General features: G+C 36.5%; 1 long non-coding RNA gene across 2 annotated transcripts in view; it reads right to left on the bottom strand.

The window, feature by feature from the left end:
• Positions 1-14729, bottom strand: part of LOC111091969 — a 33781-nt gene extending 19052 nt beyond the window's left edge. For both annotated transcript variants that reach the window (XR_005376983.1, XR_005376984.1), the window contains exon 1: positions 14668-14729. This is a non-coding gene — a long non-coding RNA (uncharacterized LOC111091969). The remainder of the gene's footprint in view (positions 1-14667) is intronic.
• Positions 14730-20786: the final 6057 nt, after the last annotated feature.

The following is a 20786-nucleotide window of genomic DNA, read 5'->3' on the forward strand; positions in this document are numbered from 1 at the left end:
TACCACCAGTAAATATAGGTTTTGTAATCTGGTTTAAATGTGAGGCCAAAAGACACATGATATGATTTTTTTTCTAAGTAATGTGTTCTTGAAGTCTTTATTTCCTTTTAAGCAAATGGATCATCACCAAAATCGCAACATTAAAACGGGTGGTAAAATATATGCATATCATTTTTAATATAAATCTCTGCTTCTTGATCAGTTTCCACATCGCCTGCACATTTATATCAGATCTCAGAAGCCCACTGAAAATTAGCAAGAGAAAAAGTGTGAAAAGACAGAAATAGTATCCAATCCTTGCAGAATCTCTCATTTAGTAGAGTGGGGAAGCTGAGGAGACGAAGTGATAGTACTACTTTTTTTTTGTTTTTTTCTGTGTGGCCCCATGACTTTTTCAAATTATTTTCCACCTTTCATTTAGCTGTGACCTCCCAGCTGTTTCTGACAGATGGAAAAACAGAGGCAGGTAGCAGCCAATCAAGTGACACCCAAGCCGCACTTCCTGGAGCAGCTGCATCCAGGCTCAATCCTTGCTGTTCTCTGCCAAATCCCCTGCTTTCTTCACAATGAACGCAAGTTTCCGATCGCACCTCAAAATAGCCAGCACGTTCCTCACACTGGTTTTCTGACCAACGTCAGGAGCCCAGAAAAGCTCTAGGCAGAAGTCATGGGATCCAGCACCCATTGGACCAAGGGGGTGGGACAAGGGAAGGGGAGTCAGGTGAAGGCGCCGTGCAGAGCTGGAAACCCAAGAGAGGGCGTGCCCTGCTCAGAGGTGGTGCTGGAGCTGGTGTGCAGGGCACCCGAGTTGATGGTACACATACATCTCTTCCTGAATCCCCTTGCAGCATCCTCACCTTGGTAGCTTGAAATCAACCATTTATACCGCAGAATTGGCAAACAATACCCATCGGGGCTTCCATCCTGCCCCCACCCCCAGGGAGCTGCTTATTAAATATGTACCTGCACACTACCTCCTGAGCTCATTCAAACTCCATTTTTATCAATGGTTATTGTCAAACAGAGCTCATGTGCTCCCGTAGCCAGCTCTGAGTTTAGACCCTGGCTCTAGGTGTTAGACTCTCGGGTTTGTCATGTCCCTCCTTCCTTGTCTCTCTTCTTTCCCCTCTTTGTACTCTCTGTCTTCCCAAGGAAAGACAATAAGGCAGCCCTTCAAAATTATTCCAAAGGATAGGAGGTAGAGGAAAGAGGACAACTTGCCAACAGGTGTTTGAATAACTCCAGGCTCAGAGTTACCTTCTTCGGTTGCAACTCTTTAGCCCACCTCTATTGTTAACACCTGTGAAATTGCTCAATAAAACAATCCCACAAGCCCTGTTCTGTCTCTCGAATGTGTAGTCTGTTACATTTCTTGTCAATGAGGCAGCACATAATTCATTTAGAAGGCCATGTGAAGTGTTCAAGAATAACAAATTAAGATTTAGTTCAAACATTCCTGATGGGGTCTTGGTGTGCTTACCAGGTTTATGGATCTGTTTCATGGGAATGCACTTTACAAAGTTGCATTTGTGAGTTGTTTATTCAGTGAATATAGGTATCCATTATATTTTTGTCACTGCTGTAGACATGAATGAAAGGGAGGAAAATTATCACTAGAAAAAGCTATTTCAGATTTCTGCAAGTTGAAGTGCTGTGTTAAAAAAGAAAGCGAAATAATACATCCAGCACTAGACACTTTGTTGGATAAAATGAAATAATCTGAAGTATCACTGTTTTTTTTTCTCTTCACACACCAATTTTTAGCCAACATTGGAAAAGCTCAATAAGTAAAAACTATCTAAAAACAAGTTCTTAAACTGGGGTTCACAGACCCTAACAGGTTTATGAATAGAATTCAGGATGCACTGTGAACTTGAATGTGAAGACAATTATATTATCTTCACTCACCTCCATTTGGAATTGAGTACATCTCCCAATTATGTATATAGGGCAATAACCGATAGTAATATTAGCAGTACCTGTCTCTTCATACCCCCCAAATCACAGATATTTTCCTATCAAATTACAGTTCTTGCAGATATCTGAAAACATTGTTTATATTCATCACTTCACGATTATAGTAATCATTAGATCTGCTAAATTTTTGTCTTTTAAAAGCACGTATTATTACATTACACATATGACTTTTATATATTTTGATAACTATAATTCCATATAATTGGTTTCCTTTGTAATCTCTATGTATTCTATTTTATGCATTTAAAACTATTAACCTGAGAAGGGGTCCGTCGTCTTTACCAGATTGCTGAAGGGATAGGAAACCAGGCCCCCAAAAGCCTTAAGAGCCCCTGTTCTCAAATTGGCCCCAATTCTCTTTTATTTCCTTTCATTTGACACAACCAACCTTTGAGTACCTTCAACAGGCCCTATAATGTTCTAAGCATTAGGGATATAGGAACAAACAAGACAGAGGATCCCTGGGTGGCTCAGCGGTTTAGCGCCTGCCTTCGGCCCAGGGCGTGATGCTGGAGACCAGAGATCGGGTCCCACGTCGGGCTCCCTGCATGGAACCTGCTTCTCCCTCTGCCTCTGTCTCTGCCTCTCTCTCTCTCTGTGTGTGTCTCTCTTGAATAAATAAGATCTTAGAAAAAAGGCAGAATTCCTACTTTCAAGAACCTTATATTCTAGAGTAGCAACTTAATTTATATTTCTAAGTACAGTAATTTCTTAATCGTTCAGTCCCAAAAGAAACAATAGAAATTCACAATTAGCATAGATCCTTACTACTCAAAGTCTGGTGCATGAAACAGCAACCCTGACGTCACCTGGGAACTTGTCAGAAATGCAGAATTTCAGAGCCCATCCCAGAATCTGCATTTTTAACAACATCCGGGGAACTGGAGAACTTGAGAAGTGCTGGCTTAGCTTTTAGATCCCAAACTACCACACTTACTAGTCACTTTTTCCCATTTGCCCTTAATATCTAGAACAGTGATGAAAGTCCGAGGCATTAGGAGGCCACTGATAAAGTCTAGAGCAAACTGGTTTTTCTAAAGCTCATGAAAGAGAGGATGGCTCTCCAGAATTCTATTTCTAGCGGCACAGAAGAGTAAAAATTCAAGCTGGAAAAAAAAAAAGTCACGATTGAAAATCTTCTCACATTTTCTCATGCTTAATTTGGTCATTCCTTTGTATGAAATAAAACAAGCTCGTCTTGTTTAGCGTTACCTCAATGGAGTGAAATTGGCTACACCGTTCTTTCACTCAAAGCACTATTCATAGATTTCTATTCTCAACCATGTTATTTATACTCTGCCTAAAAGTAGGTTTCACAGTTATTTAGAATCATGCAGCACCAACAGAGAACTTCTTTAATTTTGATCTGAAGAGTGAAATACATTTGAATTTCCTAATATAATATTTGGGGAGAACCCCAAAGTGCGAGGATGGAGAGGAGAACAACAGTACGTAAGAGAAGATATTAGAGCCCAGTGATTGCTTAGGAGCTTAAAATTGATTGAGCTCTGTGTATGGCGGAAGCTTCTGAAATTAATGCAGATCACAGTAATGTGGCGATAGTGATCTCCCATAATGGTCTGGGAGCAGTGTTCTCTCCTCCCTGCAATCTCTGATCCTGCCTTTATCTAAAACTCTTGACTTTTTCATCACACATTTTTGGCATTAATTTTTATTTTTTTAAATATTATATTAAAATATTTTTTTATCTTGATTACTGAGTTTTGGGGCATCCCTTAAATTGTGCACCCAAGATCATAGTCCCAACCTTCCTGGGCGTAAAAGGTGAGGAAATAATTACAATCGGGATAAATTTTACAAATAACAAAAATGTTCATTCTTCACGAGTAGTCATCTTACTCTTCAATGTTATAGATGATATTAGAATACTTTTTAAAGCAATCATAATATTTGTGTCACAGCACATTCATACACCACTCATAAGTATTGAGATCTGTTGTTTTCAGCACATTTTACAGTCAAAAAACTTCCTTTTAACTAATAGGTAAACTGATATTTGGATCATTAACTCGTAAATTCATGGTTGTTCTAAGCTGCTCCTGAGTAAAATGTTTACCAAAAGATAACCCCATAGTAATATAAGAAACAGAATTTTATGTTTGAACATTGTGTGAAATGCTATTGTCATCAAAGTTAATCACCAAGAAAGGTAGGGCTAATAAATAGCTTAGATGAATTGGAAAATTTGATCTTGGATTTCAGTTAATGAAATTATACAGTATCAAAGACAGCACCTCACTAGGGCGATTTAATGTTAACAACTTTTGTAATAGTCTCAAAGGGCATTGTTAAGAGGAACTCTCCAAATTGCCTGATGAAAAATTGCATTGTGCCAGGATTTTTGCAAACAAAATATAACACCGAACAGAAAGGGGTACATGATAGGAAAAATAAAAAACAAAGTTAAGCCCTATCATCCCACAGAGCCACAAATAATCCCAAACATCTCCATTGGCACATAGCTGAATAAAAGGAGTCTGGTGCTATACCATTAATTCTTTAAAAGGCCAGAGATATGTAAATAAGACACCATGACCAAATCCCCCATTTGCTATTGTGTTCAGCTTTGGTTTGAAGAAGCAGAGCCTAACTCAAAGTGGTTCAAGAGAGGAGAGGATAATTTTAAGGATGAATAAGAAGCAAGGTAGAGGACAGGGATATAACGAAAATATGGCTGGTTCTAACTGGGATGTGCTATACATGCAAAACACACACTGGATTTCATAAAGTCAGTGGTAAAAAAAGAATGTAACATATTTCAGTTTTATATTGATGAAATGTTGATATGATAATATTTTGGATATATCAGCTTAAATAAAATAAATTATTCAAAAAGAATTACACCTATTTCTTCTAACTTTTCATAATGTGGCTAAGAGAAAATGTAAAATTATAGAGGTGACTCACATTTGAGGTTCCTGTCCTATTTCTACCGGACAGCACAGCTCTAGAGATGTCTCTGTTGGGGTTTAGGTTAGGAGGGATTCTCATTGTACAAAACAGAAAAGCAGCAGTGACTGAGAGTGGGGCAGTTTCTATTTGCATGTATGTATGTATGTATTTGAGAGGGAGATAAAGAGAGTGAGCACAAGGCAGGGGGAGGGAGGGAGGGAGAGGGACAAGCAGACTCCCCTCTGAGCACAGGCTGATCTCCATACCCTGAGAACACAACCTGAGCAGAAATCAAGTCAAGAGTCCCAGACTCTACCACTGAGCCACCCAGGAGCCCTGGGGCAGTTCCCTCTTGAAAGGAACATGGCATCATGGATAAAGCTTTCTGTGGACCCAACGAAGAGCAAGGGAAACCAATAAGGAAAGAGACCCTCTAGCTACCTACCACTGTCGGGTGGAGAACACATCTGCTCCCTTGTTCCATTTCCTTTCCTTCCTTTCCTTTCTCTGATTTCCTCTCTCCCTTCTTATTCCACCTTCACCTTCTCTCCCTCTTCCTTCCTTCTTTCTTCCCTGTCTTTTTTTTTTTTTTTTTTTAAGAAAAGAGAAAAAGTCTTGATTATCTTGAATGGGTCCAACAGAAAAGCAAGTGATGATTAATCACTTACTATATAATAACTTCCCAGAAAATCTGCAAGTAAAACAGATAACATTTTAAATTCAGCCTTTGGTAAGATAAAAGCCAAAGAGGAATTCCGAATTGTCTCCTTGGGATGGCAATATCTTGCTTGTTCTGGAGAGCCTGTCGCCCACGCTTTTCCTGAATTGTTTCTGCTCCCAGGCTCCACAATGTTGGAGGTGATTCTTACAGGTTCGTGGAGACCATCGTTTATGTATATGTCAAACAGATTGCATTTGTAACATTTAATGCCCACAATAACAATAATAAAACATGCTGGCGTGTGTTCTCTGTGTAAACACTTTCTTCTGAAGATAGAGCCAGTGAAATGTTTTAGGAACTTTGACATTTATGGCTGTATTTATAATCTTTTTTGGATCATTTCCTCACAGAGTCACATGTTTGTATATTTTAAATTCTCTGGAGAAATAAAAATGTTTAAACATAATATAATGATATGATATGCATTTTATGAGCCCTTGTTCACCATCTAGGCAGAAGAAGAGAATTGAACGGTGAATCCTGAGAAGGGTTTCTATAGGAGTCTTAAGTTTTCTAGAAATGGGCTATAATGCCAAGGTGATTAGAAAGAGAAAGAGGAAGTATATATTCAAATCTGACAGAAGCTTTCATTTGCTTGAAGCTAGACTACCCTAAAAGTGGGAAACTAGACATTTACTCAGTGCATTTTTTGTAATTCCTGAGTTGAACTTTATTACCATATTTTATATTCATATAAAATTCATACAAATTTACCTACTGTTTATTTTTTGAAATTTTCTGGCCTATAGCATAGCAGCCCTAGATTTATTCTTTGTCAAAAGAAACAGATAATAACTATGATTATTCAAATAAATCCTTTATTCATAAATCAATATTTTTTAGCTAAAGTAATAAAGCTAACTATCACACTGAATTTGATATATACCAAGTATCTCACATGTGTTAATTTATTAAACAGTCAGAACAAGTCTAAATAGTAAGTGACTAGGATGGTATTCAAACCAGGGGATCTGACACCTAAAGCTGTTTCTACTCCAATATGCCATCCTGAGTGAGAGAGTAGAGACTTTAGAACATATCTTCACATTTTTCTGTGATTTTCCCTATGGAGAGGTGATCTATAAGTATTCCTGAACAGGTAACCTGTAAGTGTTGTCCTTGAATCTGAACTAAGCTCAGGGAGTGGTGGACCAATACGGTATGGTAGAAAAGACTGTTGTCTTCAGAGGTTATGCTGTAGGAAAAGGCTTTTCAGCATCCATTCTGTTCATTTGAGACACTCATCTTTGCAGCCACGAATGGTTGTGTAAGATGCACCAGGTGGCCATGTTGTGAGGAAGCTCAGACTAGTTTTACAGTGATCTCTTATGCGTCTAGAACAGAAGATTTTTAACTCAGCTGAGGGTTAAGGGTTCAATCAATATGAAGCCTTATCTCTTATTATTTTTAAAATACCAATTCTTATGCATGCTCCATTCTTTTTCATTTTCCTTTTAATACACAAGCAAGAGTTATAACTAGTACTTACATGTCAGACTTCGTTCTATAGACTTTTCAATGTATTGACCCATGAAATTGTCAGCAGAGTCCTGTGAGGTAGGTGTTATCATTACCTCTAATTTTACATATCACATAACCTAGGCCCAGAGAGGCTGTTTGCTCAAGATCCGTCAGCTATTAAATGGAAGAGCCAGGCTTTGAACCGGAAGTTCAAAGCCTGGCTCTGAAACACAAAGTCTGTGTTTTTAACTACTTCTTTTATTGCCATGAATAAATCCTCAAATCGCAAAGATTACATTTTTTAAAAGAGTAATAAGAAATAAGCACTTCCCTTATCTGGTAGTTTGAAAGTGCAGCCAGTTTCTTTACCATTCTCTTCACTGAGAGGTGGGATCTAGATCTCCTCCCCTTGAATTTTTGTGTGGGCTTGTGAAGTCTTAAACCAATACAGTACAGTGGAAGTGATGCTGTGTGCCTGTCAAGGTTAGGTCATAATAGGTCACACACCTTCTACTATTTGCATTGGAATATTTGCTCTTGGAGCTCTAAGCTGCCATAACTCCTCCAAATACCCTGAAGCTACCATGCTACAAGGATACCCTAGCCACCTGGAGAAGTCACAAGTGGCTGCTCCAGGTGACGGTCCCAGCTGAACAGGTTTTGAGCCTTCCTAACCTAGGCACCAACATGTAAGAAGTCTCCAGATGATCCAATGCCAGTCTTTTGAAATATCCGCAGCCCTCTGAGTCTGCCCAACTGAGGCTTCAGCTATTTTAGAGCAGACACAAGCTATCTCTGTTGTTCTGTCTAAATTCATGGTCCACAGAATCAGAGAAAATAATAAAATGATGGTGGTCTTCTGCCCCTGAATTAGAGTAGTATGTTACACAGAAGAGGATAAGTAAGATCCCCTTCTTCACCAGTAACTTCTGTACTTTATTCCTATAAATCCACACTGGAAAAATTTGCTGCTTCATTTCAGGTCCCTTTTCTATACTTTTAAATATATGTACCTATTCAATTTTAAACATTAACAAGACTATTATATTTACATTGTTCACACATTTGCTTTTTTTTTTTTAACAGTCATTGACTCAAGAAATTTTTAACAGAGAACCTTCTACATGCCAAGCATTGTTGAAGGTGATAAGGATATAGGATGAACAAAACAAAGTCCTCAAGTTCATGGACTAAAGTAATGTCTTGCTTTAAATGTCCATATATACAGGTCAATATAGTTCCTTTTTTGTGTCCACATAATGTTTCTTTCTTCTGTCCACATACTAGAGTACTAAAGATGATTCATATTGTCAGATATGTATGATGTTTCCAATGTTTGGGTATAATGAACAATGTTTGGCTATGATGAACAATGTATTTTCCTTCAATGGAAAGCCCATAAAGCATAATTGGGGAGAATTGCATGTTTACTGCAAAACTGTCTTCACCAATTTTTATCCCCACCAGCAACACATGAGAGTGCCTATTCCCTAATCCTCACCAATACTTGAGTCAGTGTTCTGGGAACAAAACTCTCTCATTTTAATTCACATGTCCCCAATTAATAATGACATTAAACATCTTTAGGGGCTAATTATAATTCTTTTTCAGTAAATTTTTATTCTTATCCTTTGCCCGTTTTAAAAATTGGTTGTTTCCCTTCCTTTACTATTTAAAGGTGATCCCATTTTTCTCAGATTATGAATCCTCTATTAAATATGGTACAAAAACAGTTTAAGCCTAAACCTGCTTTAAAGCTTCATATTGTTTTTTGTCATACAGACAATTTTGATTTTGATGTGGGCAAATCTATCCATCTGTTACTTCGTGTCTTTTGGATTTTATATCCTACTTATGAAGGCCTCCATGCCAAAGTTATAAAAATATTATCTTTGTCCTCTATATTTTTAAATGTTTAAAAAATGTCACAGTTTTTAATGCATATGGAGTTTTCTCGTAGTGAATAGGGTGGGATAGGCATCTAGATTTCCATTTAGATCTATTGATTGATTGGGCTCCTGACTAATATCGTACTTTTTTAGTTACTAGAGATTATAGTTTATTTTCACATACTGCAAGGCAAGTTGCTCCTTGGGCAAGTTGTCCCTTTAAAAAAAAAAAAAAAAAGACGACTTTTATTTTTAATTCCCAAGTGTGGAAAGTGATTTATTGAGTTCCTTTCCAAAAAATTCATATGTGATTTTTTATTAAGATTTAATTGAATTTATAGATAAGTTATAGGGAAGTAATATCTATAATCCAGGAACATGGTTTCCTCTTAATTTATTCAAGTTTTCCATAAAGTTTTCTAATATTTTTCACCTAAGTCTCAGCATATTTCTCTCAGGTTTACTGCTAAGACTTTAATTGTTTTATTGCAATCATGATTGGGACAATTATTAAAGTTTTATTTGATTATTGCTGGAATAGGAAAAAGCCACTGATGACTGTATGTTGATCTTGGAATCAATCTTTTATCAGTTGTCACTTGACCCTCTTCTAGTTCCTGAGCATAGGATGGTGTCCTCTGTGGATAATGACTGTTTTGTCTTTTTGCTCCCCCAGGTTCATAGCTTTTTTTTTTTTTTTTTAATTCTCTTTATTGTTTCATTAAGACTTCCAGTGAGGTTTGAAACATCAAGGTAAACATACTTTTCTTGTTCCTTCATTACCAAGTATAATGCTTGCTGTGTGTTTCTGGTGGAAAACTTTAGCAAGATAAAAGGGCTCATTCTATCTCAGAGTTGGATGAAAACTGGATTTGAATTTTATCAAACTTTGGGGGGCATCTATTGAGATTTTATGTGATTTCCTCCTTTAATCTGTTAATATAGCAAAATAAAAAATTACTTAATGTTCATTCATTCAATCAAAGTGTACTTACTGAGCACCTATTATATGCCAAGAACTATGATAAATACCAGGAATATAAACGAGAACAAGACAGACAAGTTTTCTGCCCCCAAATTGATCAATCTTTGCATTCTTTGAATAAATCTTATTTGTTCTAGATGTGTTACTCTTTTAATATGCTGCTAGACTTGATTTGATATTGTTCTGCTTAAGATTTTTGCATCTACATTCATGAGTGGAACTAGATTATGTTGCTCTGAGCCCCATTCAAAACTGACAGCTTTACAAGTTCTCAGTAAACAAACTGGAGCAAAGTACAGTGTTTCTCTCCATTTATTCAAGTCTTCTTTTAAATCTGTAATACATTTTGTAGTTTTCTTCCTGTGAGTCTTAAACATTTCGTATTAAATATATTCCTAGGTAATTTATTCATTTCATTATGAGTGGGATGTTTAAATGAAATCTTCAAGTTAATTATTGCTTGTATACATAAAACCAATTGATTTTTGTATATTTAGTTTGTGACTGGTCGCTTAGACAAAATCTCTTATTAAGGATATAAATGTTTCAACTTCTTTCTTGTTTTCAATACTTCTGGATAGACTATCATAACATCAGTAAATAATAGTATTTTTCCTCTTTCTGTACAATTACTAAACTTTTTTTTCCCTCTGATCTTATCTTGTGGATTAGATATTGCAGAGCAGAGTTGAATAATATTTATTTTTTTTTTAAATTTTTATTTATTTATGATAGTCACACAGAGAGAGAGAGAGGCAGAGACACAGGCAGAGGGAGAAGCAGGCTCCATGCACCGGGAGCCCGAAGTGGGATTCGATCCTGGATCTCCAGGATCGGGCCCTGGGCCAAAGGCAGGTGCTAAACCGCTGCGCCACCCAGGGATCCCTGAATAATATTTATAATAAAAAAAATCTTTGTATTTTTTTTCTTCTCTTAAAGTGAATATTCCTGGAGGTTATTATTAGGTATCATCTACTAAGATGAATAATCTGTACCAACTTGAAAAAGAAGACTTCATTCCTATTCTTGTCCTACTTATCAGGTGCTTTTACTAAAAATGGACATTGCATTTTTTTTCAAATTACTTTTTGGTCATACTTGGAGATAATCACTTCATTTTTCTTCTATGACATATCAATGTGAAAAATTGTATTATATTAATGAATTTATAATATTGAATTATCTTCATTTTTGAAACAAAACCTACTGGGGTTTCTTTTCATTATTTCATATAGCTGGATAAATTTAGTATTGCACTTTAGATTTTGGCATTAAAATCTAAATATGTATGAGGCTGTTGTGCTTTCTCCTTTGTGTTAGTTTGAAAAGTTTTTAGCATTAGAGTTTTGTATTTGAATTGGGATTTTCTGTCCATATATTTTAATAGACTTGAAGAGTTAACAAAGTGAGAAAATTATATGCTCTTTAAATTTGGAAATAATTTTCTTTAATCCTCTAAAGGGTAAATATTTACATTTGTTTTTCAATTCATTCTTAAGAATGTTTCCTGCCTCTTCTGCAGTTAATATTCACATTTAATATGAATGGAAATGATTCATTATATCAAGATTTTCAAATGTTTTTGTATCTAAGATGACACTTCCTTTCTTATCCTTAATTTTTCCTCATCTCTTGTTCTTTCCTTGATTAAAATAAATAGAGGTTTGTATATTTTATGCTTTTTGTTCTATTTATTGCTTGCTTTTTTTTTTTTAAAGAACTACTCTAAGATTTATTTATCTATTCTATTCCCTTTTGTTCACTAAATTTTAATTTCTGGCTTCATCTATAATAATTTCTTCTCCTTTTTTCTTTAGGCTTGCTTTATTTTCAAGCAAGCTTCTCAAGTTAATGGCTTAATTCATTTGTTTCTTTTATTATTTAAGAGTAATAAAAGTATGTTTTGTGAATTTGCCCAATTATGGCTTTTCAAAAAGATTTATTTACTTATTTTAAAGAGGGAAAGAGCATGTGTGAGTAGGGGGAGGGGCACACGGAGAGGGAGAGAGAGAATCTCAAGCAGGCTCCCCACTGAGTGTAGAGACCAATGCAGGGCTGGATCTCACAACCCTGAGAGCATGATCTGAGCAGAAACCAATAGTTGAAAGCTCAAGCAACTGAGCCACCCAGGCACCCCAGTGAATTTGCCCAATTAGGGCTTTGACTAAATACCATAGGTTTGAATGTGTAGTATTTTTATAATTGTGATTTTCTAAGTATTTTGTAACTATATATTTTTAAAAAGTATGTTTTAGGGTTTTTTTTTTTTTCAAAATTTTATTTAAATTCTAGTTAGTTAATTTGTAGTGTAATCCTGGTTTCAAGAGTGGAATTTAGTGACTCATTGCTTATGTATAACACCCAGTGCTCAACATAACAAGTTCCCTCCTTAATTCCCATCACCCATGTAGCCAATCCCCTGCCTACTTCCCCCTCTATCAACCCTCAGTTTGTTCTCTACAGTTATGAATCTTTTATGGTACACCCCAATGTTTATAGCAACAATGTCCATAATAGCCAAATTACAGAACGAGCCCAGATGTCCATCAACAGATAAATGGATAAAGAAGATGTGTATATACACAATGAAATATTACTCAGCCATCAAAAAACCAAAATCTTACCATTTGCAATGATGTGGATGGAACTAGGGAATATTATGCTAAGCAAAGTAAGTCAATCAGAGAAAGACAGTTATCATATGATTTCACTCATATGTGGAATTTAAGAAGCAAAACAAAGGATCATAGAAGAAGGGAGGGAAAAATAAGATGAAACCAGGGAGGGAGACAAACCATAAGATATTCTTAACTGTAGGAAACAAACTGAGGGTTGCTGGAGGGGAGGGGCATCAGGGGATGGGGTAACTCAGTGATGACACTAAGGAGGGCACATGATGTAATGAGCACTGGGTGTTATTTAAGACTGATGAGGGATCCCTGGGTGGCGCAGCGGTTTGGCGCCTGCCTTTGGCCCAGGGCGCGATCCTGGAGACCCGGGATCGAATCCCACGTCGGGCTCCCGGTGCATGGAGCCTGCTTCTCCCTCTGCCTGTGTCTCTGCCTCTCTCTCTCTCACTGTGTGCCTATCATAAATAAATTTAAAAAATTAAAAAAAAAAAAAAAAGACTGATGAATCACTAAACTCTACCTCTGAAACTAATAATACATTTTATGTTAATTAATTGAATTTAAATAAAATAAACATTTAAAAAACATTTAAAAAGAATCTCTTATGGTTTTCTTCCCCCTCTCTTTTTCCCTTCCCCTAGGTTTATCTGTTTTGTTTCTTAAATTCCACATATGAATGAAAATTTTTTTTTAAAGATTTTATTTATTTACTCATGATAGTCACAGAGAGAGAGAGAGGCAGAGACATAGGCAGAGGGAGAAGCAGGCTCCATGCAGGGAGCCAGGCGTGGGATTCCATCCCGGGTCTCCAGGATCGCGCCCTGGGCCAAAGGCAGGCACCAAACCCCTGCGCCACCCAGGGATCCCTGAATGAAAATGTATGGTATTTGTCTTTCTCTGACAGACTCATTTCACTTAGTGTAATATACTCTAGCTCCATGCACATCATTGGGAATGGCAAGATTTCATTCTTTTTGATGGCTGATGTAATTACAACTTAAATCTCCTATTTGATCCAGAGTTACATAGAAGAATTTTGTTTTGTTTTGTCATCATCTAAAGCTTGAGAAATCTTTTTAAAAATTATTGTTGTTCAACCATTAATTTTGTTGCATTTTGATCAAAGAATATGGTTGTATAGCTCTACTTTGTAGAAAATTCTGATGCTTTCTTTTTATGATCCAGTATATATGAAATTTTAAGTGTTTCTAAGATATTTAACAAAGAGAATATATCATCAGTATGAGGGTTTTAATTTTCCTTGTGTATTTTCAAATCAACTCAAGTGACTATATTATCAAATCCTTTATTTCCTTGTTTATTGCCTGCTTTAAGTCTGGAGAGCAGAACAAAGCTTCATTTTCTTACTATGCATCTATTTTAGTCAATTTCTCTTTCTAGTTCTTGTGTTTGCTTTATGGTTGTTACATACTCTGTCATTTAGCACATGAAAGTTGAAGCCTGTTACATTTTCATTTGGGATCTTCTTACTAACAACAACAAAAAGAGTACATATGAAACATTTACATTTTTTCCTTGAAAATCTATTTCATCTTATATGATTGTAATTCCAACCATTTGGTGGGGAGAGTAGTTATTATTTTAACATAATCATATACTTTGAGTTTTCCTGAGTTACTCTTTCTGAGGTATCTTTGGTAGGCAAATATTGATGATTATGATCTAATGCTAAAGTTTTATTTGCCATAAATTACATGTCTGTGCTTACTCAAACCAGCACATTTTATTCTACTTCAACTTCTTTGCTATTTCTTTTGATATTTATCTTTGACTCTCTCATATCTGTTTTCTTTTCACTTTTCTCTCTTCTAATATAATAGCATACATCCTCCTTTTAAGTTTGCTAATTATTGTCTTTTAAAAATAAACAGTTCTACTTTTCGGTCCATGTCAAGGAGAATAAATCAGTGTCTACCACTTTTCTTTTATGCACAATAGAGATACTAGCATACTATTTTTTTTTTCTACATCTCCTTCTCTGCCTGCAAATTTAGACTCAACTTCTAATTTGCTAAATGGTATTACAGTAGTCCTCCCTCATGCAGTTTCACTTTTTGTGGTTTCAGTTACCTGTGGTCAACCATGGTCTGGTAGGAGAGGATCTTCCTTCTGATGAATTGTCAGAAGGTCAGTAAGAGCCTAATGCTATGTCACAATGCCCACATCATTCCCCTCACTTCCTCTCATCATGTAGGCATTTTATCATCTCATATCATCACAAGAAGAAGAAGGTAAGTATAATACAGAGGTATTTTGAGTGAAAGAGACCACGTTCACATAACTTTCATTATAGTATATTGTTATAATTGTTCTATTTTATTATTGTTGTTGATCTCCTACAATACTCAATTTGTAAATTAAACTTTTCACAAATGTGTGTGTTTATAGGGTTTGGTACTGTCTGTGGTTTCAGACATTCGGGTGTCTTGGAATACATCTTCTGCAGATAAGAAGGGACTACTGTATGTACATGCTATACCTTCTTTTTCAAGGATTATTGATGAAGTTTGCAACTTCTGTTTTAGCTAAAGTGTATCTGCTCCAATTTGTACTTGATTCCTCACTAAAATATATTAGAACTTACTGCCAGTCTTTTGTATAAGGTCATCTTCCTTTTTTAAGAGATTTATTTATTTTATTTTAGATTGTGAGAGACAGAGAGGGAGTGTGTGAGCCAGGGGAAGGACAGAAGGAGAGAAAGGATTCAAAGTAGACTCCCTGCTGGGCATGGAGCCCAATAAAGGGCTTAATCCCAGGACCCTGAGATCATGACCTGAGCCAAAACTGAGTCAGACACTCAACCAACTGAGCTACCCAGGCTCCCCAAAGTACATCTTCCTTGTACATAAATTTTTTTAAAAAATTGAGCTCATTTCATAGTTGTCTAGAAAGCTTTGATTTTTTTCTCTCATGAAGAGAACCTGAATGATTTAGTTTTTGACATTTGGTATCAGAGAATGACCTTTTTCCTTCAAATGTGAATGATAACATGTCTAGATTTAACATTCTTAGATCTTAGTCTTCTTCTTGAATTGGGCCTCCAAAGATGTTGCTCCATTAACTTCTGGTCCTGATTTTTTTCTTCCTTGTGGTTAATTTGTTTATTGTATTTTTTTTGTTTTGTTTTGTTCTCCTATCTTCCAGGATTTTATTTTGAAAAATTAAAATTCCAAATCTCCATAGGAACTGGTCTCTTCATATAAATTGTGTCTAATACTCATCAAGCCCATTTGATCTGAACATCTACGTATTAAATTCAGGAATTTATTTTTAAAAACTCTGGAATCATTGCAATTTTTTCTATTTGTTTGGGTGCCTTCCTCGCAGATATTAGTTTTCTTCATGTTGCATTTCAGTAGAATTTATCATCTCCTTTCTCAATATTTTTATCTCATATTCACTTTCTTTTAATTCTGGAAGAGTGCTTCAAATTTGTTCTCTATATTACCGATTAATTATAAGCATTGTCAATTAAGTACTTTAGTGCTTCTAATATATTTTCAATTTTCATATTTCATATTCAGCTTTACAGCATTTTCTCTTCTTTCATCTTGCTCTCCCTATATTCTAGTTTCTCAGCCAGTTTTCTACATACCTCAATATATTTTTTGCTCTCATTTTTCATCTCCTGCTTCATGGGGTCCTTGAATGTTATTTAGATCACAAAGCATATGCTGTTTAAAATTTATTCCCATTTCCTGTAGTAAATCTTTTTCAAAAGTATGTTCTTCCTCTGCCTCTTGAGTGCTATATTTTCATTTCTTAAAGTTACAGAATTTTTCATATGCCTCATAATGAGGTTTTATTTTGCCTGTTTATTCATCCTTGAATGATGACTATTTTATCTGGTCTGTTATTTCTCTGCAAAACAGAGTGAATAGATTTTTCTAGGATCCCATTATACTTTACTTGGTTTTTGTTCTAATCTTCTCTTAGGCCTTACAGTATACAGCACTTACTCATCCAATGGTTAAACATCCTGACAAAGAATTTATCCTGATTTTACATGAGGTGAGGTCATAGCTTTCTCTGTATATGGCAAAGCCATTGTGCCAGGGACCTGATCTGGAATGGTCTGGCCTTATTCTTTTTGATATCAAAAAACAGAAAACAGACTGAAAAAGACCCTTTTGATGTTATGGAGAATCCCCTACTCCCTAATGCAACTGCTAACTACATGGCACAGCCACAGGTACCTGGTCTTAAGCTGCGACTGCCCTTAGGTTCTGTAGAACCTGCAAGCGAGAAATTCACAGCTAGCTCCACCACCCATTGGGTCCTCCCACCACAGACCTATGTTCCAGGGTTTTATTAAAATGTCTTCAAGATCTCCTTCACTTTTTTCTTCGAGAGGCCATCTCACTTTCTCAAGAAATATATAGTGTTTCTAAGAAATAGGATTCCATTTGCAAAAAGTTCCCTGACATTTCTGCATGCAAAAGGTGTTCTACTCTAGCCTCTAACACTGATGCAAGGTTCCCCAATTCTTCTGTTCCCTTTGACACTTTCATTGGCATTTGGAAGATTCCTGGGCCTAAGATGCTATCTTTGCCTAGAAGTGAACAGGAAAATCTTAATGTGCAGAGTGTGTCTCAGAGGCTGCAGCAATCACTCTGTTAGGGCTTAGATTTGGGGTGCCCATGCAGATCTATTATTTACTGGGTCAGCCATAACTGATGGACTCCCACGTGGCTCCCAGAAATCATTTGCTACCAATCCCAGCTGGTCTCTTGAGTTACTGTTAAATTCCAGTGATTCTTTTTCCTGTTTCCAAGTTGGCCTAGTCCATACATCTATCTGAATTTCTACCTTGGCTCTTACTTTTTTTTTTAGCCCAATTATATGTGCATACTTATGAGGTACCAGACTCTTTACATGCATTTTTTTTCATTTAATCTTCACAAAATTGTATAACATTGATATTATTATAACCCCCAATTTACACATGAAGGAATTAAATCCTAGAAAGGATTTAAATAATTTGGGGTCACTCAGCTAGCACATATCAGAATCAGTACTCACTAGTCTGTCACCCTCCAAAGCCCATGTTTTTAACCAGTATTTCAAAAGCCTACCATGGCTAGAAATTTTTTTTTTCAAGAAAAAAATTTTGCAGAGTTCCCACTTTACTCATGAATGTTGACAGCCATATGGATTCCCTGCCACCATGTCATACTTTCTCCCCTTGAATCAATCATCTACTAGATGAATATATATTTATATCAAACTTATTCTTCCCTTCTACCTCAGAATAAAAGACACCTCTCTTAAGAATAAAAGACCTACCTCCCTGTGTGCTTGAGATTCCATTCCCTTCCTTCTCTTCCATTATTCTCCCTCTTGTCTTGCTGTCATCTCAGCATATAAGCATGTTCAAGTCTGGTTCATCTCTTCTCAATATCACATTGACCTCTAACCAACACTCTATTTTTCTTTCTCTTTACTCTTACATGGTGTCTTCCACTGTCATGGGAACCAGTTTGCACTAGCTTTTTCTATTTTCTTTTTGTTCCTTGATTTACCCAATTTTCATTAAACAACTCCACTAAAAATACTCATGCTGAGATGACCCATGGGTCATCATCATCATCATCCCACTTGGGAGATCCCATAAACACTTTGTTCTTCCATTCTCATTTTCTGCTATATGTGGCAACTTTGCTTCCTTTATGAAACTTTCTTCTCTCATGTTTCCATGACTCTATTATCTTCTGTCCTTCCCCTGCCTCCTTGACCTTTATTTTTCAACTACTTTCCATTTTTCTCTTTTTCCTTCCATACAAATGATAGGACAAAATGTTCAGCATTCTGTTCACAGGGGTCTCTTTTTCCTTTTCTTCTTCTTTTTAAAATTTTATTTATCGAGAGAGAGAGAGAGAGAGAGAGAGAGAGAGAGAGAGACTGTATGTGCACAAGTGGTGGGAGGGGGAGAGAGAGAATCTCAAGCAAACTGCATGCTGATCAAAGAGCTCGAGGCAGGGCTCAATCCCATGACCCTGAGATCATGACCTGAGCCGAAACCAAGAGTCGAATGCTTAACCAACTGAGCCACCAAGGTGCCCCTTCCTGTTTTTGTTTTCTTTTTTAAATCATAGAATGATTTCATTCATGCCCAAAGCTTCAGCTAACACCTGAATGCTGATTGTTTCCAAATCTATGCCCAAAGCCTGGCCCTTCTCTTATGCTCTAAGGCCATACTTCTAGCTGAGAGAGGCACCTCAATGATTTTATTTCTCCTCCATCCTCTTGCATTTCTATTGGAGGTACTAGTAATGCCATCCACAAAATCACCCTCTTCTCACCTAAGCTTTAGCCTTGCTAAATAGCCAGTCACCAAGTTCTCCATTTTCTATTATTTTGTCTTTTTTTTTTTTTTTACTTAATAGCTTTTTTCCATCCTTGTTTAGTTTAGGCCCTCTTCTTTCTTGCTTAGATTAGTTGCATGACCACCTACTGATGTTTCTACCTTGTTCATAATTTTAAAAGAGTGGTTACACTAAAATGTAAGTATGATCACATCACTCCCTTCTTCAAACTATCATTTTCAGAATAAAATTTCTATTCCTTAAGATTCTTATTGAATTTCCTGAAATGTCCAGACTGCTCACACATGATCTTTTACTCTGACTTTGCACATGCTATTCATTATTTTTGGAATTTAACCTCTCTTCTTTTCAAACTTGTCTTTTTGGGAAATCACAAGCCATCCATCAAGACTCAACCCAAACATTACATCCATTTCAAATTTTGTCCATGCTTTCCAGAAACATTTAATATATCATTTTTCTATGTTCCCCTAGAACCTGGTGCCCCCTAGAACACATTCATATGCCATGATTCAGCATATGGCTTAAAGTGGATTTGTTCATTTCTCAGTCTCCCATCCAAGACAGTAAGCTCTTTGAAGACCAGGACACAGTTTTTAATGACCCACTTGACTCTCCAGGGTCCATCGTTACAGCTGGGCCACATATCCTAGCTATCCTGCATTGTCATACAGATCTTGAACCATATCCTAACTTCTTCCTTTGCCCAATGCTACCATGATAACTCATGTTGCTCTATGTTATGTCTAAGTAGTAATCAATCACAGCCAAGTATTGGAGGAAGGGAAGAGAAATTCTGCTATCATATAAGATTCTATTACTAATCCATAAAAGGGATGACTTATTTCTCAAAACTATAGACATTCATATTAAGTATTAGATAGACTACAAGGAAAATATATGGTATTATTAGAAACCAAAGCACTCTAATAGAAGCACTTTCTAGGACAGAAATCATTGATTTTCCAATTTGCTTCTATCTATAAGTAGGAGTGTGGGTCATACACAACCTGTAAAGGAATGGTGTCTAAAGATGCTTTAAACATAAGTTGACCTCATGCCAATGAGGTATTGGCATTCGATTGAATCTGGAGACTTCCATGAGGAACTTGCTGTGTACTAAGCTTTCATCAAATTCTAATTCTGCGATGGAGAGCTGTTTCCATTTTCAAGGCATTTGTCCTTGTTGTTGTGTATTTGTCTTTCTGTTTATATCCACTCTATTTGTATTAGCCTCCTTGGTTACCATTTATCTCTCTGGCTTCTGGATTTCAATATTTAATCATTTTCATGACAAACATTTGTTCACATTTTTAACATCTCTGAAATTGGAATGTGTCAGACAATTACCAACATCTGATGGTCATTGGTTGGCTAGAACCCTTCATGACTTTGTTGTCCTTGTCTGTGCAAACTTGGTTGTTACTCCTTGTGGCCTGACTAACTTCAGCCCCTTGACCCAGAGGGTAATATTTGTGGTAGCTCCCACCACAAATACAGGGCAGGGTTATCTCCATTGTGTACCTTCCCAGAATAACTGAGTTCTCTATTTCTTTTATCTCTTGTCAAGAAGCTTCTTTGCCAGGGGCTAGAATGGCTACCAGTCCAGAGTAGATGTGAGCTGAAGAAAATGAGAACTGTCCTGCTCACCATTATCCCAGGGTAAAGATAAATATCATTCCATGCAAGAGGGACAGCTAACTCCAGAGTTCTTTCTCTGTACCACAGAGACTGGGAGCAAATGTTTCTGTATTTCACTAATACAATGTCAGCATTAGCCTCCCCAGATTCCAGTGTTACTAGATGTGTGTTTGAAGGAAAAAGAATGTTACCTCATGGTGGCCTCCAAAGCAGTCGGTGACT

Source organism: Canis lupus, chromosome 23, assembly GCF_011100685.1.
Source record: "Canis lupus familiaris isolate Mischka breed German Shepherd chromosome 23, alternate assembly UU_Cfam_GSD_1.0, whole genome shotgun sequence".
Lineage (NCBI taxonomy): Eukaryota > Metazoa > Chordata > Mammalia > Carnivora > Canidae > Canis > Canis lupus.